The sequence below is a fragment of the Leuciscus leuciscus genome, assembly GCF_965113295.1.
Source record: "Leuciscus leuciscus genome assembly, chromosome: 12".
Classification (NCBI taxonomy): domain Eukaryota; kingdom Metazoa; phylum Chordata; class Actinopteri; order Cypriniformes; family Leuciscidae; genus Leuciscus; species Leuciscus leuciscus.
Genome location: NC_138736.1, coordinates 22,067,323 through 22,093,294, shown reverse-complemented (window position 1 = coordinate 22,093,294; position 25,972 = coordinate 22,067,323). Strand labels below are relative to the sequence as shown.

General features: G+C 40.9%; 1 protein-coding gene and 2 long non-coding RNA genes across 4 annotated transcripts in view; 2 read left to right on the top strand and 1 right to left on the bottom strand.

The window, feature by feature from the left end:
* Positions 1-25,972, bottom strand: part of LOC309511499 (retinoic acid receptor beta-like) — a 327,730-nt gene that overhangs the window by 179,866 nt on the left and 121,892 nt on the right. Inside the window, exon 2 of one of the 2 annotated variants that reach the window (XM_082186744.1) lies at positions 17,270-17,359. The exons of the other annotated variant lie outside the window; for it this stretch is intronic. The gene's annotated coding sequence lies outside the window, so the exon portion shown is untranslated. The remainder of the gene's footprint in view (positions 1-17,269; positions 17,360-25,972) is intronic. 2 annotated transcript variants of the gene reach the window in all.
* LOC309511574 overlaps positions 1-25,972 on the top strand; it is a 144,258-nt gene that overhangs the window by 67,868 nt on the left and 50,418 nt on the right. The window lies entirely within an intron of this gene.
* The window catches only part of LOC309511601, a 54,837-nt gene continuing 43,344 nt past the window's right edge, over positions 14,480-25,972 (top strand). The window contains exon 1 of the long non-coding RNA XR_014210712.1: positions 14,480-16,880. This is a non-coding gene — a long non-coding RNA (uncharacterized lncRNA). The remainder of the gene's footprint in view (positions 16,881-25,972) is intronic.

Below are 25,972 nucleotides of genomic sequence, written 5' to 3'. Positions count from 1 at the left end.
ACGAGAATACGTGTATATTTTTACGTAAGGTGTGGTTCTACCAAACGTACATTTACATATTGAAACATACAATATTGACGTATTCACAGCACTAAAACGTCAATTATTTATGTATGAACAACTTTACAGACATACGAATGCAGGAAAATTCCTATGAATATTAAAATTGTGGCATTATTGTTTTGATTCTATTGTATTCAACTGTCACATCAATTACTAAGTTTACAATTAATGCCGTGTTTCGGTTGATGTGCATTAGGGATCCGGTTCCAAGTAAATACAGGGCCAATGTCACCAATAATGATGTCGGTACCGATTCCGTTTAAAAGCATGCACTTGAACTTACATGGACTTTCCTTTAGGTGAAAGCAGTGTGTCATTATATATGAGGAGAATGCATCACTAATATGCTAAATCTGAATACATTTTCATAACCACTAAAAGATTTTGTGATTTGCTCTGTCGACATGCCTGTAATTAGTTGTGTGTTACTGTAGTAAAACCATTGTTATTTAAAAAAAAAAAAAAGGCTGCCAGTGACAGGCTGTTGTAATTTGTAAACTCCTGGGTAATTGAGGGGACCAGCTGCCATCCGCCACTCCCCTCCTAGGATGGGATACGTGCGCTTATCTGCCCCACCTGGCGAACCCTGCATGCAGCTCCTCCAGCACCCTTGGCAGTCAGACGCAGCAGAGGTGTCTGACGCTAGGTCTAGCACTCGTGTGTGTAATAAACCCTTGTATGTTGCAAAAGAATACAATGTCCAGTCTTGATTCTGTTCTTTGAACCTTTACTGAATCTATTGGTGAACTCGTTAACAAATATTCAGTAGCCGCGCCATACACACATTTCACTTCTATAAACTGTCCCCTCCATACACGTCATCAGTTACGTTATACACTCAGACATAACTAATCATCATTCTATTATATCTCCCCCTTTTACAAATCTATTGTTTGCCTTATAACAAATGCTTCATTGTTACTTCAAGCATACACGTAACATTTCCTTCCATAGGTAGAACATACACAGTCTCAAATGAACCAGTATTAACTTGGGTTTACTGTGAACTGCATTTAACATCTCTTAACATTTCTCAAAGTAACCATACTATGCGTTTCTGTCTCTTATCTTTCTTTCCTCATTTATAGCTACAGGACTTGTGGTGGTCTGCTAATCCTGCCAGACCTGGTTCGTATCAGTCCGTCAGGAGACTTTGGATTTGTTCCATATTGTTCTGGAACATCTGGTGTTTTGACAGCACTTGGTGTTGTTGGTAGTACGGTCTCATGCTGTGGGGTGTTTACAGATGTTGTTATTGGTGCTTTCCCCACTGGCACTTCCTGTAGGTGGAGTCTGTTTCGGCGTAACATACCCCCTTGCTCTGTCTCCAACAGATAAGATCGTGGTGTGACACTCCCCTTCATCACAGTTGCCTTTGTCAGCCAGGATTTTTGAGTGTCCACTTTGGTGAGGACCTGATTCCCTGGATATAGGAGAGGTAGGAATTTCACACCATGACGCTGGATGTAGTAGTAAGCTTGTTCCTTTTTCTTGGTTGCATAATTTCTCTCGATGACTTTTGTGTTTGGCCATTTAGGTAACAGATTACTGTCAAGGGTGGGTAAGGTTGTCCGAATTTTCCGACCCATCAAGAGTTCTGCTGGACTGGCACCTGTACTACTGCATGGAGTGGATCTGTAACACATAAGCACCAGAAGGGGGTCTTTTTGCTTTAGGATTATTTTGGCTATTTGTACGGCTCTTTCAGCATGCCCATTCCCTTGTGGGTGATGTGGGCTGGAGGTTATGTGTTTGAAATCTAGCTCACAAGCCAGATCTTTGAACTCCGCACTGGTGAATTGTGGCCCATTGTCACTGACCACCTCCTCAGCTATACCATAGCAGGGAAAAGCTGGCTTTCAGTTTTCTCACTACCTGTGTACTGGTAGTTGTGGGCATGTGAAGTACCTCTAGAAAACGTGAGTAGTAGTCTGAAATGACTAGGTAGGTCTGTTTGTTGTGTTCGCACAGATCAATTCCGATCCTCTTCCATGGCCTTTCGGGAAGTGGCGTGGAAATTAGTGGTTCTCTGGGCTGAGCTCTTCTCATTTCTTGGCAGGACTGGCAGGACGAGACCTTAAGTTTAATTTGGGACGATATACCGGGCCACCACACCGATGTGTTTGCTCTTTCCCGACATTTGCTCAGACCCTGGTGCCCGTCGTGTATGCGATCTATGATCTCAGCCCTCAGTTTTCCAGGTATGATCATTCTGTTGCCCCTGGTGACAATTCCATCTAGAGTTGAAAGTTCATTTCTCACGGGGAAAAAGTCTCTGGCCATCAGGTGCACCCTGGCTATGTGTTCAGGCCAACCTGACTGAATATATGTGATTACCTTTTGCAGGCTTTCATCTTCGACAGTGCTAGACCGGATGATGTCTATCTTTTGCTTTGAAGCTAGCATGCTGTAAATAATGGACGCCACATCGCACTCCACATCTGAGTGGGTGTCACTACAGTCCTGTAAATCGTCTGAGGGGCTCCTGGACAGAGAATCGGCCACTATGAGGGTTTTCCCGGGGGCATATTCTACAGTAGGGTTGAATCTCATCAATCGCATCAGCAGCCTCTGGCAACGAAGTGGAACCACGTCCAGGTCTTTGCCATTTATTAGTGGCACCAATGGCTTGTGGTCACTGATCAGCTTGAACTCATTTAGACCATACAAGTACTTTTCAAATCTCTCACACGACCAGACAGCGGCCAGACACTCTTTTTCTATTTGAGCATATCTGGTTTCAGCTTCGCTCAGTCATCTGGAGCAATAAGCCACTGGTCTCCAGTCCTTGTCATGTTGCTACATCAGTACGCCACCAATTCCATAGCTGCTTGAGTCTGCTGACACCATGGTTGGTTTTCTAAACTGTTCTCTCCATACACGTCATCAGTTACGTCATACACTCAGACATAACTAATCATCATTCTATTACAGTGTGTATGGCCAGAAGGTTAGCCCCTGTGCTAGACTAGGTGCCCATGTGTTGTGATTGTGCTGTCTTCCACAGTATGGCTTCCCTGTCAGCGAACCCGTAACCCTGCCATCTCTGCCGGTAATGACTTCACCCTAGAAAGGCTGGATTTACCACAGAGACCTTCCATATGTAGCACAGCCAAATCTGTCAGTCCATATGTGTAAACTCCACATGTTACCTCCCTACGGACAGGATGTGGTCCCCTTCTGTTTAGAATGGGCACGCTTTCCCACTGTTATCCAAATAGTCTTACCGTGTGGGTAAGAAGGAACAGCAGTGATCAGCTCTCCCTGCGTTAAAGCCCTGTCCTTTCTCCGCCACAGCAGGTGCAGGGGGATTAGGCAGCTTACACAGGGTGCTGGAAGGGGTAGCATTGTGGCATTTTATTATGGATTCCAATTCGTTAGTCGTTCTGACGTAACGTCAAACATGACTGACTGATAGGGAATGTCTAGATTACTTATGTAACTTATCTAGATTACTTATGTGACATTACATCCCGTCGACACAATTGCTGTACCACCACCCGGCCAGGACACATCGTCTCAGCTCCTCTGTGCAAAACGTAAATGACCGAGTGCACCACGCTTCCTTATATACGCGCTTTGCAGGGCGGGGTTCATGATGCAGCTCTCAGGCGAGATGCCAATTTGTCAGTTGTTATGACGTAACGTCTCTGTTCCCTCCTTCAGGGAACGGGGGTTACAAAAGTAACCTAGTGTAACATTGGCAGTCAGTTTTGATTTCTGTTCTTGTCGGTGTCTAGTTATCTGTTTATTAGTTCAGTTTAATCTTCCTCCGCCCCTGCCTGTTTGTTTCTATGGTTACATAGTGATTAGTTAGTTCTGTTCAGGTGTGTCTCGTCTTATCTTGTTAGCTCTCCGGTTTGTTTGTGTATTTAACCCCCTGGGGTCGGCAGTCGTGCCGGCGAGACCAGCTCGCTTTTTTTTTCTTATCAGTGCAAAAGAGACTCAACATACTCTGTTGATTTTGATCTTACATATAAGTGTTATACATCATTCAAAGCTGTTAAATGTCTTCTTTTATTTGTGTATACTCATATTAAAAACAAAATGTTGTGTTTTTCATCAAATAAAGAAAATAAACAATGCGCGTTCTGCCGACTTTCTCAATATGAAGTTCATTCTGAAACGTGGCAGAAAATGATCTGTAACTCAGCGAATGCTTGTCACACTGACATGAGACATTGTCTTTACAAAGATTTGTATGTCTTTACTCTATTTTTAAATAATGTAAATTATATCAAAAACAAATATTCTCTGTTAAAGTAATCCGTATGAAATCAACGAGAGGTACAGTTTCTCAAGCACGTTCTAATTAACTCTAATGTGACCACACCCATGCGCGCAAGAGCTGTTCAGATGCAAATCGTCCACGTGAAGGAACGCTGACTTGTAAACGCCCTCATCGCCTCTAAACAAAGAATCAGACTTCAGTACTCTCCTGCTTTTCATCGAGTTTGGAAGACACGTTGTATTTGTGCTGTGCTGTTTACCTTGTATTTACCTCAGAAGAATTAGAAGAATGCAATTTGAAGATGAGAAGATTTTTAAGAGAAGAAATGTCCACTCATAATAGTAATCATGTTATTGTTGCATAAACTTTACATTGTAGCTACTAGTTAAACTGGTGCCAGACTAAAATGTATGTATATATATATATATATATATATATATATATATATATATATATATATATATATATAATTATAATTATTATTTATATATATGCAGAAATGTGAACTATAGACAGGTAGGCAACCTTTCAATGCAAAATTTATATACTTACGACACAAGGATGTTTTTATGTTCGATAATAAAACACAGCTTGCTATAAAAGTAGGCTAGTATGAGTGTTTACCCTAATATGGTGAATATTATATTGTTTAGACCTGTGTTTACTGTTAAATACTGTGTTTGTGGATATCTGCTCAAACGTAGATATTTATAATGTGGTAACAATAATATATTTCTATGTATAAAAAAAAAAACTAATATACTGTATATTAGTGATACACCGAAATGAAAATTCTGGGCCGAAACCGAAAATTTAGGATGCACTTGGCCGAAAACCGAAACTGAAGCCGAAAATGGCTTCTTTTAAAAACGTATACTATATATATATATATATATATATATATATATATATATATTATATTTAAGTTGCTTGAATTTAATGGATATGAAATGAAAAATCACAATATAATAATCAAACTTTTATTAACAGTTACATAACAAAACATAAAATATTTTTAACAATAAATATAAATAATAATACCAAATAATATTATTCTTCAAGTTTTATGTTCCATCAAATAAAATAGTTTTTAAAAAATTGTGCAAAAAAAATCCACAATTTTGGAGTGTTTTGCAGAACAAATGTTACATATTGCAACTTTGGTGTCCTCTCGTATAGGGCTGTCACTTTTGTGAAAAAATCCTGTTCGATTTTTGAGACATAAGTGTTCATTGAATCGTTAGTAAATTGCCTATATTTGGTGTTGATCCGTTTTCAACGCCAAATATAGGCAAATCCACGGACAACTAAACAGGCATTAGGACGAACGTAAAGAGGGCGCTTGAGACGCGCACAAGTCAGCAATGTGGACTACCATAACATCAATGAAAAACATTACTGAAGGCTACATATTATGCAGAAATAGGCTGTGTGTGTGTGTGTGTCAGAACCTGCAGTTGCTGTGTGACGCGCGTTTGCTGCGGGCGTATGTTGACGAGCTGGTCGCGCTCCGAGAGAAGACCGTTAAAATCGATTCCCTATTTTCGTTTTTGAAACTTGTGTTGGTTGGTCCGATCGATTGTGCAATAAGTGACAGCCCTTTGACATACTTAATCTTTGATAGGCAGACGCGTGATAACAGCTCGACCGTGAGTGCGCTTGCGCACAGATGGGAGGGGCGGGTGACATTCATTTTCGGTTTACGTTTTCGGCTGTTTTTTTTATTTCGGCCCGGAACCGATAATGCCATTTTCAGCCGAACATTTTCGGCGGCCGAAATTTCGGTGCACCCCTACTGTATATATATACTGTATATTCCATATATTTTTCTCTAGTGTAGTGTTACTGAAGTGTTCCTTTTTAACGATTTATAGGCCGCCTGCTATAGGCTATTGTTATTATTATTTTATGCAGCCCTACACATATATGCCTACAAGGTAAAACAAACCTGGTGGTCAATATATATATATATATATATATATTGTACATTTTAAATCACACTTTTAACCAGAAAAATCGTGCAGCCCTATAGTTTCTCTTGATATCAGCATGTTCACAGTTGTTGAGTCTCTGTACATGAACATGGTACAATGAAAAATCAAACACCTTGGAAATGACAGGTACTATGTTTCAGGAATGGCACAAAGGTGTGTGACTGTTCAAGTATCTGTCTTTAGATCAGTGTGTTCAATAATGTGCTTTTTTTTGTCCTTTGTTGTGTATATTTGGATTATGTTGTGTTGCAAATAAATCCAAACAATCAAAAAGCCATTTTTTTAAAAATCTCTACTCGTTCTTTTTTCTGGTTCTCTTACAGTCCCCACCTGATAGGGCCATTATGGGAGGGTCTTTGTCTTTCTCAGATGTGAAACACATCAATATTCATGATGATTCACGCCTCCTTTCATAAAGCTTTCTTACACAAATCATGTCTTACAAATTTTAAATCAATATATTGTTTTATCTCAATGAGTACACAGGATGATTTTCACATAGTTTTGAAGCAAATATTCAATAGTCTTGTGAAGAAATAATCAGTATGGGTTTCATGACCTTATTTCAGTGACAATTTGTTTTTGTTTTTTCACAAACCACACAAAACATAATTATCTCAAAACTACAAACTTTTACATGCTGCTCACATATTATTGTAGCAGGGTTTGTGCTGAATACAGTGTAATCAGACTTTAGCCATGAAAATGTCACAAGTAACAGAAATAAGCACAAATGTCAGAGTATGTCAGAACACCTCCAGGGCCCAGAAAACACCTCAGACCCCAGAGGGTTAAGCCCTGTTCAGGTGTGTCTTGTCTTATCTTGTTAGCTCTCCGGTTTGTTTGTGTATTTAAACCCTGTGTCTAGTTCAGTCTTTGACAGTTCTTAACGTTGTACTATGTTGATTGTTCCATTCCCAAGTCTTGTTCTTGAGTCTGAGTCTGTATTTGTGAAGTTTTGAGTTTACTTAATAAAAGACTGCGGCACATGGATCCTGAGCTTCTTCACGTCATGCCTCCCGAGCCTGAGCTTCTTCACGTCATGCCTGCCGAGCCTGAGCTTCTTCACGTCATGCCTGCCGAGCCTGAGCTTCTTCACGTCAAGGTCGCCCTTCCAGAGCTTCTTCATGTCAAGGTCAGCCCCTTCCAGAGCCTCGGCCCGTCATGGTCGCCGTTCCAGAGTCCTTGAACAAAATGGCCGCCATGCCTGAGTCAGCTCTGGATGATACAGCACTGATCATAATGGCCACGGCTATTTTGTGTATGTGGGCAGCACACACATCAACTCCATCCCATGAACTCTCAGCCGAGATGGCCACCGCCATTCCAGAGCCCTCGGACAAGATGGCCGCCCCCCACGCCTGTGTTTTTGGAAAAGATGGCCGCCTCCACGCCTGTGTCTTCGTACAAGATGGCCGCCTCCACGCCTGTGTCTTCGGACAAGATGACCAGCCGGCGCCTCTCTGGCCCCCTGAACCGTCGCCACCTGCTCTACCCTGGCTGCCTACACAGCCTGCAGCACCCTCCCACCCCTGTGAAGTCTTTTGCAGCGTGAGCACACGCCTTCCGAGGAGGGGGGCATTCTGTAACATTGGCAGTCGGTTTTGATTTCTGTTCTTGTCAGTGTCTAGTTATCTGTTTATTAGTTCAGTTTAGTCTTCCTCCGCCCCTGCCTGTTTGTTTCTATGGTTAAATATTGATTAGTTAGTTCTGTTCAGGTCTGTCTCTTCTTATCTTGTTAGCTCTCTGGTTTGTTTGTGTATGTAAGCCCTGTGTCTAGTTAAGTCTTTGTCAGTTCTTAACATTGTACTATGTTGGTTGTTCCATTCCCGAGTCTTGTTCTTGAGTCTGAGTCTGTATTTGTGAAGTTTTGAGTTTATTTAATAAAAGACTGCTGCACATTGGATCCTGCTTCCTCCTCTGCTTCAACCAACCTAGATATTAAGTTTAATATTTTCAGTTATTGACTTTGCATAACTTTTTATATGAACTTTCACTAATATTTAAGTCAAATTACTTAAGCAATAACGTAGGTTTTGTTCTTTGTGTTTTATATAATGACCAGTAGCAGGTGCTCTAGGCACGTCAAGTCACATTTATTTATATAACGCTTTTTACAATACAGATTGTTTCAAAGCAGTTTTACAGAGATAACATGAAAATAATGCAACAAAGTTTGTTTCCAGAAGAAAATAGCCTTACAGTCCAGCTTAAGTAAGTTCTGTGAGGTTTCATTTTTGTTGTAAAAAAGTTATTAATTTAGTTTATATATATATATATATATATATATATATATATATATATATATATATATATATATATATATATATATATATATATATATATAAATATAAATATATTACTTTTTTGGTTTATTTAGTATTGATTGAGATAGGATGCAAAATAAGGAGATACCTGTCAGAAGAAAAGAAATCCAAAGTTTTGGAAGGCCTGCTTATATATATATATATATATTGCTTTATATATATATATATATATATATATATATATATAAAGCAGGCCTTCCAAAACTTTGGATTTCTTTTCTTCTGAAAGGTATCTCCTTATTTTGCATCCTATCTCAATCAATACTAAATAAACCAAAAAAGTAATGTATATATATATATATATATATATATATATATATATATATAAATGAACTAAATTAATAACTTTTTTACAACAAAAATGAAACCTCACAGAACTTACTTAAGCTGGACTGTAAGGCTATTTTCTTCTGGAAACAAACTTTGTTGCATTACTAAATAAACCAAAAAAGTAATGTTGCTGGACAGAAAACCTCCAAAAGCCACTGCCAACAAGCTACGACCAAGGAGCTAAGAACATGGAGAAGAAGGTACACCCAGCATCAGTGAGGTATTTGTCAGTATGTGTTGTTGCAAATATAAAATTTATATGAAATATTACATTTCATTATTCTTTACCATTTTCTAAGAAAGGAGCTCTCAATAATACGACATAAAATTGGCTGTAAAATGGATACATGCCAACAGATGTGCTCAGAAGCCCTATGGAAGAGCCTCTTTTCCTCAAAATGGAAGAGAAGGACAAGGAAATGGCCCTCCAAAATCTCAAGGAAAATCTCAAAATCTTCATTGAGGGTTTAATGCTGCCCATTAATTATGTGGGGTATGTGTCATACATGTCATTGTTGAATTTACATGATGATGGTTGTCTTGTTTTTTTCTTTTCGTGTGTTTTATGTAACATGTATGTCAATTCCCTCCATGTGTGTCTATAATTTGGACAAAAATGATTAATTATTGAGTTGGCAAAATGAGATGCGGAACCTATTGAAGAGATTGAAGTGTGGACTAGGATATATAAGAGGTCAAGTCAAGTCACTATTATTTATATAGCGCTTTTTACAATACAGATTGTTTCAAAGCCGCTTTACAGTGATAATAGGAAATTAATGCAACAAAGTTTGTTTTGTTCTGGAGTCACCTCAGGACTCTGGACGAGGACGAAGACTGGAGATTCAGGCACGGGGCCATCTTGACTGAGGGCTGTGGCGTGGCGGGCATCTTGGGACAAGGCTCAGGAACAGACTCGAGCTCACCATCGCTGGAAGGGCCGATGGTGAACTGGGAGTCACAGTTGGCCAACACCCACTCCACGAAAACCTCGAAGTTCTCTCGAGGTCTCACACCGGGCAGAAGTGCCTTCATCTCCGCATTAAGGCTTGTGTGGAAAAAACACTCCATGAGTGATCGAGGAAGGAGGTAAGGTACGCCAGGTCGAGAAACGCTGTGGTGTGAGCCTTGAGAGAAAACTGGTTCTGGTCCAGACATAGCAGTAGCACTGCTGGATCCATCTTCTGTCTTGGTCGATTCTTCTGTTACAGTTCTGGTGTGAGGAAGAGAGCGCACTACGGCAAAGAAGACCTTGAAACAATATTTTAATAATTAAACTGGAAAATTACAAAGACTGTCACAACCACAAACCAAATACAAAAAAGAACCGACAAAGACAGAGGGAGAACACGGAATATATACAAGTGACAGGGAGGAACTGATTACACTGATTGACAAGATAATTGAAGACACACAGCTGAACCAAAATAACTAATGATGACGGTGATAATGGAAACAAAGGAGGGGCGGGACACAGAACAAAAGAAAACACAGAATGAAGTCCAGAAACAAACTGACGTGGTTCCAGTCCACTTTTAGACACGTACTTGCAAACTTCCCTAAGCACTTCCCCTTGGGGGAATCCCTGCCGCCATTTTGAAGTGCGTTCCACTTCGTGAAGTGGACGAGGGAAGTTTATATGGACAGACCCTCGTTCCCTCGATTTTGACCGAGGGAGCGAGTCTACTTCATATGTACACTTCAGGCACCTATATGTCCCACAATGCAGTACAATTGTGACGTCCCCACAGATCTCATCTAATCACCACCACAACAAACAACTCTATGATATATTAATTCTATATTTTTTATTTATTTAAAACAACCCAAACACACCTATAAACATTTGGATGCTGCATTAAACAAATTCTTAACCCCCTGAGGTCGGCTATCGCGCCGGCGCGATATGCTCGTTTTTTTCCTTATCAGTGCAAAAAAAAAAAAAAAATGCGTGTGTTATACATCAATCGATCCTGTTAAGTGTGTATTATTTTTGTGTATACTCATAATAAAAACAAAGTGTTGTGCTTTTCGCCAAATAAAGAAAAATAAACATGATGCGAGTTCTGCCTCCTCTCTGTCAGTGAAGTCAATTCTGAAACGCGTCTGAAAATGAACTGTAACTCAGCGAATACTCAGTCAAACAGGCATACAGACACACAGGCATGAAGCTTGAATTCTCTTCTTTTAAATGAAGTAAGTTTTATAAAAAACAAATATTCTCAGTTTATGTAATCTGTATGAAAAGAGAGAGATGTCAGTCGTTCTCTTCTCAGCTAATTATTTTTAATGTGACTCCGCCCACGGAGAGCGCGCGCTATTCAAACGCAAATGACTGAGACGATCCCATACAAACTGTGAACGCCCACATCAGCTCGAGAAAAAACATCAAGTTTATTCAGATCATTGTACTTGTTTACACTGTCTCGCGGCGCTGTGAGGAATAATGGAAAATGTACCTCAGAAGTGCTGGTATTTCGAGGAGCAACGGATCCTGAGAATACTGTAGTAAGTTTTTTTCATTCTCAAGTGAATCGCGTTTCTGTGTGTGTGTGAATGAATGAATGGCAGAGATGCGCGCTCGCAAAAAGACTGTTTAAATTTGAATTGCGTTTCTGTGTGTGAATGAATGATCCGCTTTTAGCAAACTATACTGAGATGAGTAAAAATCGACTGAAATATGTTGAAATAAAATATATTTGTATAAGCAACGTATTAAACTGCAAATTAACATTTATATTTCTTATATAAACGAAAGACCTATGTTACAGACATATGAAAGACAACATTTCGTTGACTAGTTTTGGATAGATTATACATTTTTACTGTAAAATATTTGCCACCTCAAATAAGCTTTTGTTTGCCAATTTTTGCTCATATGTTAAATATAGTATGTTTTGTCAAAAATAAAGTAATCAAATAATATGTTATTAGTGTTTTTCCCAATGTAGCCTAGGCTATATTCAAAGTAATGAATCCTTGAATGAATGAATGAATGAATGAGGCATTTATATAGCGCTTTCATATGTACTACTGTACACCCAAAGCGCTTTACAATCATATCAGGGGATCTCTCCTCAACCACCTCCAGTGTGCAGCATCCACTTGGATGATGCGACGGCAGCCACAGTACAACGGCGCCAGTGCGCTCACCACACACCAGCTATAGGTGGAGAGAGGAGAGAGAGTGATAGAGCCAATTCAATGTAAGGGGATTATTAGGAGGCCATGATTGGTAAGGACCAATGGGTGGAATGTGGCCAGGACATCGGGGTTACACCCCTACTCTTTACGAGAAATGCCATGGGATTTTTAATGACCACAGAGAGTCAGGACCTCGGTTTTACGTCTCATCCGAAGGATGAATCCTTAACTTTGAAATATGTATGATATAAAATGTATACATTAGTTTTACAAAGAAAGATTGCACTTGAATTGTTGTTGTAATTGTAACCTTTTTAATAAAAAATATATTTACAAGGTAGATGTAAACTTTTCTTTAAATAATTTTTATTGTGTTTTATTAGTGACAAATTTGGGGAGAGGATACATATTCCAAAACTGAAAATACAGTATGAGAATTAACTGCACAATTACTAGACATGGAAAAATAAAATGAGATGCTTCCAACTGTGAACCAATTTGGTAGAATATATATATATATATATATATATATATATATATATATATATATATATATATATATATATATATACATATTGCTCTTGCATTCTTTCTTGTGGCAGTGACATACCTAAATGAATGGCTCATTAAGTATGCGGGCCCCATTGTCTCCTCAGGTGTGAACCACTAAATATGCATGATCGTTGACGCCATATTGCTCTTGCATTCTTTCTTGTGGCAGTGACATACCTAAATGAATGGCTCATTAAGTATGCGGGCCCCATTGTCTCCTCAGGTGTGAACCACTAAATATGCATGATCGTTGACGCCCACTTGCATATGGCCTTTCCAAACATAAAGTGTCTTGCAAAATTTAAATCAATGTATTGTTTTATGTGAATGATTAGGTAGGATGATTTTCACATCATTTTGAAGAAAAAACTCTAGGCGACGACATCCATTAGTCAAAAGTCTTATTGACACATATTTAGTATGTGTTTTGTGGCCTTATTTCAGAAACTTTAGTTTTTAGTTTTTTCAATAACCATGCATAAACATTATTCTCTCAAAAATACAAACATGTACATACATGTTGCTCACATATTATGATAGCCCTGTTTGTGCTAAATAGAGTGTAATTACACCTTTGCCATTAATATGTTTATAAGCAACTGAAAAAAGCACAAATGTCAGGGCATGTCAGAACATCTCAAGGACCCCAAAAACACCTTAGACCCCAGAGGGTTAAAGGGAAAAATAAATAAATAAATCAACTCCACAGCTGATTCCAAGTGATCAAGGGCTTAGGATGTTCCAATTCAGCCCATTGCAGTGTCCGCCAGTAGTGGGCACTCGTGCAACATAAGCAATGACGTACATCCGAGTGAACGAGACGGAGGGAAGTTAGCGAGTGAAGGGCATGACAATTTTGGACTGGCACGCAGCATGAAACACAGTTATCATCTCCGTGTAAATTTTAAAAGCGTGAATCTGTGAAAATGGTGACGACATGCACATAGATTCAACGTGTACAGTCTACAGGCATGCATGTTTGAATGTCATAGCCCAGCTTAAGTAAGTTCCGTGATTGTTCATTTATGTTGTAAAAAAGTTATTAATTTAGTTAATTTATCTATACAGCCGCTCTGGAGAAAACAGTGATGTCATCATTCAGTTCAGTTCTCATATAATGGTGTCAATGCAGGGAGATCAATAATATTGTTATATCCCCCCCAACTAAGCAAGACAAAAGCCAAAGGCGACAGTGGCAAGGAACCAAAACTCCATCAGGTGACAGAATGGAGAAAAAAACCTTGGGAGAAATCAGGCTCAGTTGGGGGGCCAGGTCTCCTCTGGCCAATGAACGAACAGTGTATGATTATGATTCAGGCAGCATTACAGGTCAGAAGTCAGATTAGATCAGAACATTCAGAATATTTATCCAGTTCCATCTGGTTGAAGATCGGAGTAATCATGGAGACGGGTTTGTTAAGGATCAGTGCCACTGGCTGTCGTGTCGATGAAGCCTTCACAGGGGAAAGTCTAGTTCACACAATCTCTGCTGACACTTCAGGGATGCATTGTGGTCGTGTCTAGGCGAAGGTGCACCATCTGATCTGGATACGGCCTGGATCTGGCTGATTACAGTAAACCTTGGGATAAACAGAGAGACTAATATAAACATGGAACTTTTCCTTGACATGAAACGGTAAATAATCAAACCAGTGGAAGCCTGTAGTGCATGAAACTGCTGTATCTAACCTACCTTATTCATGCAATATCTATTCAGTCATTACAGTAGCCTACACTTTAGTAATGTTTCTGTTTAACGTTTAACGCTTCTTCCTGTTACCTGTCCCTGACCCCTCAGGCAACGCGCCCACTCGCATAGCAGAAAGCCGCGCCTCTGCTACCGCGGCCGTTTTTCCACATTCGAATATTCATTTTCACCTTCGAAATTCTGTTTTTTAAAACTATTCGAATATATATTCGAATTTAGAATATTCGTTGACAGCCCTATGGGAGTTGTAGTGTGAGTGTCGTAGTGTCACACTTATTTCAGATGCCTTTTGAAAAGACTACAATTATTCAACCCGCCACAGTGGCTAGTTGGAGTGACTATGTTACCCGCCACGAGCAAAATCCACCCGCATTTGGCGGGTTGGCGGGTGTTAATGTCAAGCCCTGTTTGTAAGTAAGCAGCAATATTTTATAATATATACAATGTTTAATAGGGAGCCAATGCAGTGTTGACCGAACCGGGCTAATATGGTCATACTTCTTGGTTCTAGTAAGAACTCTGCTGCCACAGAACTATTGTGGACCAGCTGGAGTTTGTTTATTACGCGTACAGGGCAACCACCCAGTAGAGCATTACAATAATTTAGCCTTGAGGTAATGAACGTATATATTAACTGTTCCGCATTTGGCATTAAGAGCATATGTCATAATTTAGATATATTTTTAAGATGGAAGAATGCGGTTTTACAGATGCAAGAAACGTGACTTTCAAATGAAAGATTGGTATCAAAGAGCACACCCAGGTTCCTAACTGACGACGAAAACTTGACAGAGCAGCCATCAAGTGTTAGACAGTATTCTAGGTTACTATGTGCAAATTCAGTTTTTTCAGAATCACTAGTCATCCAATTTTTTATATCAGCTATGCATTCCATTAATTTTATGAACTGGTAAGTTTCGTCAGGGTGTGAAGAAATATACAGCTGAGTATCATCAGCATAACACTGAAAACTAACGCCATGCTTCCTAATAATATCTGCCAAGGGTAGCATGTACAGGGTGAAAAGCAAAGGTCCTAGTACTGAGCCTTGCAGTACTTCATACTGAACTTGTGATCGATACGACATCTCTTCATTTACTGCTACAAACTGATAACGGTCAGAGAAGTTTAATTTAAACCATGCTAATGCAGTTCCACTAATGCCAACATAATTTTCGAGTCTAATCAAAAGATCCAGTAACACTAATAGAGAGATACAACCACGATCGGATGATAAGAGCAAATCATTTGTAACTCTAATTAGAGCAGTCTCAGTACTGTGATAAAGTCTAAATCCTGACAGGAAATCCTCACAGATATCATTTCTTTCTAAAAAGGAACATAGTTGTGAGGATACTGCCTTTTCTAGTATTTTTGACAGAAATGGTAGATTTGAGATCGGCCTGTAATTGACTAATTCTCTAGGATCAAATTGCACTCAACAGTGCAAACACGATGTAAATAAGAGATTCCTTGATTATAACGGGAGTTTTGGCGAGAGTTTTCCATAACTGTCACTTATAAGCTTGTGCTGTGTGATCGACAGCTCTAGCGATTGTAAAGGGAGCATTCTTTGATCGTTTTCTATTTTTAATTTAATCACAGTTTAAAAAACGGATTATTTTCATCCTACTCAGAGAAACAATGTGAAGTTGACCGTTTAATCACTGGTTTGATTTACTGACACATAAACAGCAATAAACAATTCTGAGACAAAGAACATCTGACTTGTACATGAATCATTACACATTCAGAAATCACTGGTCACTGGTGATTTTGCTTAGACACATACACATAATCAGTACATATCAAACGATCTGTAACAAAGCAATAGTGACACAGTAAAAACGTTTTTACTCACGTGTGTTGTTCCGTTCCTGTCGGATCCAATATAGAAGCATCCGTTTTTTTAATCTTCTGGGTCTGAGGTGTTTTCTGGGCCCTGGAAGTGTTCTGACATGCTGTGACATTTGTGCTTATATTGGTTACTTTTAAGGTCTGATTACACTGTATTTAGCACAAACTCTACAATAATATGTGAGCAGTATGTATGTAAAAGTTTGTAGTTTTGAGAAAATTACGTTTATGGTTTGTCACATATCTACCTAGTCACCATCCTCTGCACTTCATTTCCCATCACTTTCCTTGGTTCCCAGCTGCACGTCATTTCCAATCACACACATTTGCACATCACCATCACTGCCACTACAAAGGCACACTCCTCACCACAGTTTATTGTCCAACCTCATTTGTTGTATGTGGACTATTCCCCTTTGTCCCAGCAATCTCCCTGTCTCCATCGTCTTCCTTCCCTCTGTGTCTCCACCAAGATCACCAGTTGGACTCTCCCTTACCTGCTCACCTCATCACTGCACCTTTATTCAATAAATATCATTATTCACCATCATTCTTCCTCTCCTGTGTCTTCATACCGTAACGTGTGATTTTTTTTATTTTATTTTTTAGTCACTAAAATAAGGCCATAAAACCCATCCTGAATATTTGTTCACAAGACTTTTGAGAACTGGCTCGTGTAGCCTAGAATTTTTGCTTCAAAACTATGTGAAAATCATCCTGCCCACTCATTCACATAAAACAATATATTGATTTAAAATTTGTAAGGCGAGTTTTGTGTCACAAAGGCTGTATGCGGGGAGGTGTGAATCATCATGAATGTGTTTCACACCTGGGAAGACAAAGACCCTCCCCTAATGGCCCTATCAGCTGAATGGGACTAGAAGAAAGATTATGAGGAGATTAAAATAATGGCTTTTTAAAAAAAAAATTTAACAACAAAATAATCCAAATATGCATAACGGAGGACAAATAGGCACACTATTGAGCACACTGACCTAAACACAGAGACTTGAACAGTCACACACCTTTGTGCCATTCCCGAAACAGTTCTTGTTCAACATACCTGTCATTTACCCTGTCATCAGAGAAAAACAGTTTGAAAAGACTCGTGTGAAAGTTTGAGTCTGCAGGACTCATCAGTGGCATCTGGTCCCTGTAAAAAACAACAAAACAACTGTGAACATGCTGATATCAGGAGCAACTATGCTCCTGCACGATTTAGGGGGAAAATCCAATTGCAATATTTCTGGTTAAAATAGTGTTTTGCAATTAAAAAATGATAACCAGGTTTTTTGTGCCTACTTGTAGGGCTGCACAATTTGGCCCAAAAATTGGGTGCTTGTAGATCAATATGACTAATAATAATAATTATGATTATTATTAGTAAATAAAAAATATAACAAATAAGAATTATGGCCATAGTAATAACACTATTTATTTATTGAAAATACAAATACAGTATTTAAGAATAAATATAATAATATAGTAATTAAAATAATACATTTTATTTGTATGGGAAAATGCAGGTGGACTATAACTATAAATAATTAGAAAGCAACATTCAGCAGATAAAAATGTATGGATTACCATATGTTTACTTACATTTTTTTTTATATATATATATATATATATATATATATTACCCAAAATAGGGTGGTGTGTGCTTCATTCATACTGAAATCCGGAGGGTGCCCTCGCACAGAAAGTCCAAATATGCCTCACAGAATTAATATAACATGACATTCCAGGGGCAAATTCCAAATGGCATTTTTGCGCCCTTGAAGTGCCCTTCAGGAAGGGGACGCCATTTCGTCCCCTTGGAATTATAAGATTATATCTGCGTTCTGAGCAGTTTTGAGATATTGAGCTTTAAAGTTTTTGCATTCCATTCGACTGTGTAGAAAGAACCTTTTTATTTTCTAAATAAAAAGTTCCAAAATGTACACAACTTAAAAAACAACATCACTAATGTAAAGAAGTGGTCACAGAATAAGAATATGTGAAGAACTAAATTTTTACAAAAATGTCAGATAGAACCTTATAATTCCAAGGGGACAATTTGTAGGGGTGTTCCAAGCGAAAGTGAAACACTGGATCCCTTCATGAAGGGCCCTTCCACAAGGCCGTTAGCAAAGGGTACATGCGATGGTCACTTCAAGGAAGTAATTTTATCATTTATGATCATGTTACCCAGTACATACTCGTGATTCATTTTAAAGCTAGATGGTGAGAGAGTTTGAGTTAACTTACAAACAGAGCAATTCAAGTTGTTTTGTTTTTTTCGTGATATATTTCACACATTTGTGTCATGTTATGTTTAAATAAGTTTAATAGGTAAGGCATGTGATAGGTAATGCAGGGTAAAAAGATGAGACGGCAAGTTTTAAAGTTGAGAGCAGAGAAATACACTCACACACAGATATATAACGCACTTTAAATTTTTTTTTTTTTTTTAAATAAAATGTATATTTATTTGCAACAGTTACATTAACAGCAATAATAAGACATGTATGTCTTAAGAACAGCTATTCAGCTTATGGACACCGTGTATTACATTATTACACTATTACATTATGGTCCTTTTCTCTGACGAACAGCAAGCCGACACTACAAACCGGGCTAACAGTGAAGCTGGCTTCATGTGAAGGAAGCCCACGGAAAGCCACCGGCTCGACACATAGGCTATTTTCCAAGCGAATGTGCTGGTGTCGCCCCACCCACAGCTCTAAAAAATCTATCAGCGAGGCACTCTGTGTCAACGCCCAGGAAGGAGCTAACTCTCTCTTCGGAGGAGCTCACTACCCAGGTGGGCACGGTGCACCTTGGGTATAAACACACCAAGATGATGGCAACCACTTTGCAGTGGGCCAACCTCAGCATGGAAACAGCCAAGAGCTGAAAGAGGTCCTGAGGCTTTGCATTCTGTCCTGTATAACCGTAAGGCGGAAGGAACAGAGAAAAGCCAGGGCTGGGTCTGCCTCCTCCGGGGCAGCACTTGCAGGCTCACCACCTGGTCCCGTCTTAAGGGAGAGGTTGGAACCTTGGGCACGTATCCAGGCCTGGGTCTCAGATATTGTGAGAGTTGTCCGGCCCGAATTCCAGGCACGATTCGTTGACCGAAAATGTGTGCAGGTCCCCTACCTTCGCAATAAAGGCAAGCAAGCAGGAGAACTGTTTCTTTAAAAACAGGATATTTAATTCAGCTGCCTGCAGTGACTCAAGGGGAGGTCTCTGAGTGCAGTAGCAGGTTGGAGGGAGACAGCGCTCGCTCCGACCCATCTTGCAGGAAAGAAGCACAGAAGTGATCGAAACACCTTCGGGGGTCTTCCGTGGGAAGAACACCAACAACGAACAGGTTCCACTTCAGGTCGTAAGTAAGCCTCTTTACTTTTTAGAGGGGGTTCTTGCAGAAGTGATGGTATCTACAGTCATTTTGAGGTAGATAGCTGAACCTCCGCAACGAGACATGGAGTTTCCAGAGGTCTGGTGCGGGTGCCAATGGTGCCTCATCCCTGAGATGTCTCAGAGGAAAGGGTCAGGAAGGGGCTGTCGAGAGGAGCATAAGTTCGGGGGAACGAGGTCCAGTTGGGCCATTACGGGGCAACTAAGAGACCTGCTCCTACTCCTTCCTGACTAGCACAATGTTGTGCAAGAAGGCTCACTGGGGAAATGCATTTTGCGTGGGCCCTGGGGTCAGCTGTATGCCAGTGTCTCCGTGTTTCAGGGAGTAAACTACTGGCAAGGGGACGAGTTCGGAGAGGCAACAGATGTAACTGTGCGGCCCCAAAGTGATCCCAAATCAGCTGGACCGCCTGGGGATGAAGTCTCCACTCTCTTCGGTTACAGGCTGACGTGAGGCCTCGTGGGCGGCACGATTGAGCAAGCCGGAACTTAAAAGTGGAAGAAGCGACCTCAGAAGCTTCAGACTCCATAGGAGGAGGTGGCGGACGAGTTGTGACATGCGAGGGAAGTGTATGAGCAACAGTTGCTGTACTGAGCAGTGCAAGCTTGCTGAGCAGCGGCATCAAGCAAGGGAACGGCTAACAACTGGAGGCAATGGATGCCAATGCAGTGGGAAGTTCGCCCAGACCCCCGTTTACTACATGCCCGTTATAAGTGGCCCCTCGGCTGGTGTTTAGCAGACACTTGTTCTAGGAGTGTTTAGGCCCGGAGAAGTAAAAGGTCTGAACATGGCTGAGAGTTTGGAGGCAGGCTGGGTGTCGTTAACACACGGGGCGTGCCGCTCTGCCATGGCCATCTCGGGACTCGGCCATAAAGCCAGCGCTGAAGCGGTCATCATATGGAGAAAGCTGGTTATATGCGGCTGCGTCTACCATATGCCCCAAGAGCCTCTGAAAGTTTCAGTGGGACCCTTTCTCACTTTTATGTAGCACCGACCGTGTAGTCCACTTCCAAACCGGGAAAGAGATCCTTAGTACGTGGACAAGTTTACTCTTCTCCAGTTGACCTGAAGACCCAACTGGCTATGTAGCACTCGAAGGGAGGGACTTGTACTGAGACTTCGACCCCTCAATGCAAGGGCACAGGCATGGCCTGCGTTGCGGAAGGGTAGAGATCTGAAGTACGCGTCCTTCAGGTCGAACGCTGCAGACCAATCTTGGAGATGGAGCATTGGGAATGTGTTTCTGTGTCTGTAACTTGAACGGAAGCTTGAAAAATGGCCCAAATCAAGTGACACAGATCCAAGATGGTCGTAACTCACCTTTACTTGAGTACAATTAAGTGTGGGCAACTTTCAGAAGCTTGCCTTCATATCGGCTGGAGGGACGGCTAATCGCATCCTTCGCCTGAATTGTCTAGCCGAGTCTGCTGGCACAGAAGAACCGGCTGGATCGGTCGGGAGCACCATGGACCGACGCAGGGGGACCAAGGGTACCACAGACATACTCAAAGTGAGGCAGCGAGGTAGAGAACAGGGACCTAGCTCGGAAGGCCCGAAGGTGGCCCGAGTGTGTAGTGTATCTCTTCCCTGTCTCTACATGGCAGCAGAGAGTGCGTGAGAAGGCGTGATTGGGTCCTCGAACCGCACCCAACTGCTGGCTGGCGAAACAAGAGGTAGCCGAGGGGTTCAAGGCTTTACAGGGTCGCACACCGCCAGACTGGCCCTCTTTGGACCCAGGAACAGAGAAAACTGCTCTTTCTTTGAAGTGAGGGTGCTGCCGGCTCCACTGTTTTGGGAGCCAGTGGCGGAACAGGCACACACACAAACAAAGGCTCCACCCGGCCCTCCACCGGGGGGAGGGAGTGGATCGGTGACCTGAGTGGCCTGCTCAGGAATGCTTTTGCTATTGCTTGCCACCTAGCTTGGCAGTGCCTGGAGCGGGCTGGGCGCCCCTACTGCGGCCGGCTCCACGCTGATGCCTGGCTGGAGCCTGCTGCGGAGGCCCAGCGGGAGCGGGAGCGGCGGCAGGGGAACGTCCTCTGCGACGAGCAGGCAGAGGAACTGCCACTGGCGGCAGGGTGGAGGCAGCAGCGAGTCGCCAGGGCAGGATGTGCCGGATGGCCTCCGTCTGCGCTTGGGCGGCAGATAACTGTTGGACGAAGCAATCCACCGCGTCACCGATCAGCCCAACCTGAGAAATTGGGGAGACCAGGAACCGAACCTTGTCCGCATCCGCAATATCAACCAGGCTGAGCCAACGATAGCGCTCCTGGACCACTAATGTAGACATTGCCAGACCGATCACGCACACCACGATACTTGTGCCCCAGAGGGCGAGGTTGGATGCGGTGCGAAGCTCACCTATGAGCGCACGGTCTGGGCTACCCCCGTGCATGTCCATGAGTGCCCTGGCCTGATAGACCTGTAGCAGCGCCATGGCACACAAGAGGAGGCAGCTTGCCCACAGGCTTTGTAAGCTCTGCCCGTCAGAGCGGATTCACAGGCCTTAGGGGGAGACAAGGGGCCCCCGTCCAAAAGGAAGCGGCCACCGGACACAGGTGCACCTGTGTTACGACAGACCGCTCCATTGGAGGGATAGCCGCGCAACCCTTCACCGCTCCTCCGTCAAGGGTAGTGAGGGGGGAAAAGCTATTCGGGTAGTTTCTGGCAGAGAAAGGTGCCGTCCACTACCTGGTAAGCTCTCCATGCACTTCGGGAAAGAAAGGCACTGGGGCGGCGAGCTGAGAACCAGCGCAGCCCGTCCCGAGATTTTCAGAAACGCACGGGTGGAATGGCATCTTTTTTTTTTTTTTTAAAGACGCAAACGCTCCCGTGCTGCTCTTTCAGGAAATGGGACCCGTCACCAGTGCCGGAGCACACAGGGGAATGACTGCGGCAACACTGAACGGTGAACTGAAACAGAAAAGAACTCACTTTTCTGCCCTCTAACCAGCCGTCAACAAACATAGCAATTTGATGCTGTTAAAACAGCAGTTGAGAGCTCAAGGCTGGTGATTACCGCTGCACTCGCGCTGTAGAACCACCAACACTGGGAGAGTCTTCCTAGAAGAACACTGACACACTCGCTCGTTGTAAACAACAGCACTCTTCAGAGACATCGACGCCGATCAGCTCCGAAGCGAAAGACAAGTGGTGCGTGCATCCGCTTCCGTGTTTATACACGTCAAATGTGAGAAACTTAAAGGGAACTACTGGAATTTTCTGAGACCCTCTACTCTCCTAATGTCCATATAAGGGATTTCCTATAAGGGCACCCTCTGGCCTCGAGTATGAATGAAACAGAAATGACACAAGAGTGTTTAGCGCTCCATATTGCTAACATCGCCTGATTTTGAAATATACTAAAGTGCTTTGTAACGTATTAACTTCAGTAGTTTTTCAGCAAACTACTTATTTACTCTTACTTGAGTCATATTATTTTCCAGTACTTCTACTTGTACTCATGTAAATTATTTCTTAAGTAGCTATACTTTTATACCCCTACTGCTTCAACTCGAGAAGTGAAGACACTTGTGTCCAACCTATGCATGCCAGGTGTGTGCTGTAAACTTGAATTAAAAGAAAAGAAAAGAAAAGAAAAGAAAAGAAAAAAGAGGTTGTGTGTCTTTCTCAAGTCATTAGGCTATAGTTTGCATTATAGTGGGCTCTAGATCTTTTGTGTTTGGTATTTCTACCATCATTTACCAGACTTTGATCATTTGTCTACTTTTGTCATTCTGACAGTGATTGTTACTTATTGTACTGCTCCATGAGCCTTCCTACACAGTCATTATGCTATACCACATCACCCTCCACTGGAAGCATAATGAGCAAGAAATTAACTACATTTGAGAGTTTTAGAATGCCTAGTCATAGAGTACTTCTGCGGTTATTTTGGTGAAAGTAACTTGGTAGTAACGCAAAAGTAGTGTAATGCATTACAATTCAGAGACAGTAATATTGTAATGTAACTAATTAATATCAAATTACAATAACTAGTAATGTATAATGCATTACATTTTGGGAGTAACTTGTCCAACTCTGTGTAACAATAACACGTTAACTGATGTCAGTAAGAATAAATGACTTAAATATGATATCCTTTTGGATCAAGCTGCACATTGCATCGCATTCTTTTTCTGAGATAAATTTAAGATTTATTCCTCACAACGCGTCTTCTTCCAAACTTAAAGAAAAGCAGGGGAATGATGAAGCTTGATGCATTGTTTATCGAAGTGATGGGGGCGTTTACAGCTTTGCATGGCTCACATGGATGATTACCGTGTGAATAGGCTGTGCTGCATGTGGTTGTGGTCACATTAAAGTAAAGGAAGTCAGATGGGGAAGACTGCACCTCTCATGGTTTCATATAGATTACATAAACAGAGAATATTTGAGAATATTTGTAAAGGTACTTCAAGCTTTCTAAAGACATATCTCTCATGTCTGTGTGGCAAGTATTCAATGAGTTTCAGTTCATTTTTGTGATGCATTTTAGAGAAAAGTTCAGAGACTGAGACTACAGGAAGCTGACCCTGTTTCTTTTCTTTATTTTACAAAAGCAGTTTTGTCGTTATTGTGAGTGTACACAAATAACACTTTTGAATGATGTACAGTATTACATGTTTCTGTATGACAAAGTGTTTAAAGTCCAGCTGCTATGTGAAAAAACAACAACAACAAAAAAAAAACATGCCGGCGCGTTCGCCAACCCCAGGGGGTTAATTTCAGTCTATCATCAAATCCAGCGTCAAAAATCTTTGTTCAGATTCCCGCCACTCGTTTGTCTCCTTGGTTAGTGTTATCATTAGTTCATATGTGCTGTATGTGATTAATTATCCTCATGTGTGTTCCTTCTTAAGGCGAGACACTACAGGTGAATAGGGTAAAATTTTTAACTAGCAGATATCACCATGAAACTTTCCCCGTTGATTACCTACATTGAGATAAAAAAAAAAAAAAATGTATTACAAGTTTTCTGTAATTTAATGTTTAAATATGCAAATTAGGCAATATCGAATTAAATATGCGCTAATTTGCATATATTAAAAATCTGAGTATTGGATAAAGCCAGGTTAAAAAATATTTTTTCATTGTGTTCACATATTAGATGGGGAAAAAAATTACAGAGGGATTTATGGATATCTACTTTTGTTTTCCTGTAAATCAGAAAATACTGCCAATAGCCTTAAAAAAATGATTTTCGCCATGTTTTTTTGGGAATAAAATGTTATATAAATCAGGCTAGGAATAATATATTTACAAATCCCTCTGTAAATGTCTTCATAATATAACTAGGTATAAGACTGGAAAGTTTGGTGTATATAGGTGCTACTGAAGTGGAGATTTCGGACTTGGAGTATGAGAGAAAAGTCATTTTGAGAAAACGGGCTTTAAAGATTTATCATCAGCCAATGAGATTGCACATTCAGCCCTTTTACTTTCACGGTTTTTTGCTGATAAAAAGGAAATGACCATATTTGGATCCGACAGGATTGTACAGGAGAGAGAGAGCTTCCTAACGGTGCATGTGATGACAGGGTGCCGGCAGCGATCGCGGCGCAGCATGTTGATTAAGAACGCCAACTTTTGTTGAATTTATGAGAAATCTACAGACGCAAACAGACAAAGTGTAATAAAATAAAAACCTAAATGTGTATTTCGGACTTTTTTTCACCACAAGTCTGAAAGAAGACATGTTATTGAAGACAAATATCCAAAAATCTCAAAATTGACCAGTAAAAAAACCCCCGATGTTTTTGCCTGCCGTGTCTCGCCTTAAGTTGTTCCTTCACCTGCACTCCTGGTCTGGTATTGTCTGTGTATAAAACACTGTTACGTTACCTTTCTGCTATCAGATTACCTGAGTGTTTTATTAAAGAACCTTTTGTTCATCTGAACCTGATCGTGACACTGACATCATAAATAGGCACATTCCAGAACGAGTCGTTCTCTTGACTTGGCTTCAATAAAAGCTATTTTTGGACTAACAAGGAAGTTCCATTTCTGAAACTTACAGAATATTCATATAGTATGATGACCTCTTATATATCAAAAGCTCAAGGAAAATTTGATTTCTCAATTCATGACTCCTTTAATGAACTACTGAAATGAATGAAATTACCGCAAAGTGTTTCGTGTTCACAGGTTTTAGAATGGACTTTGAGAATCCTATGCTGTGGTGTTGTTAACATGATGGTGTCTTTGAGTCTATCATGTTTATTTGTGACTGACGATAAGTCATAAACAGTGGTGTAGTGGTAAAAAAAGAGGTGGGTAAACTATAAATTCTGGTGGACCACAACTTGATCACCCGGTAAGGTGGGCCACTGCCTACCGGTGTATGTGTATCCTGATGACATC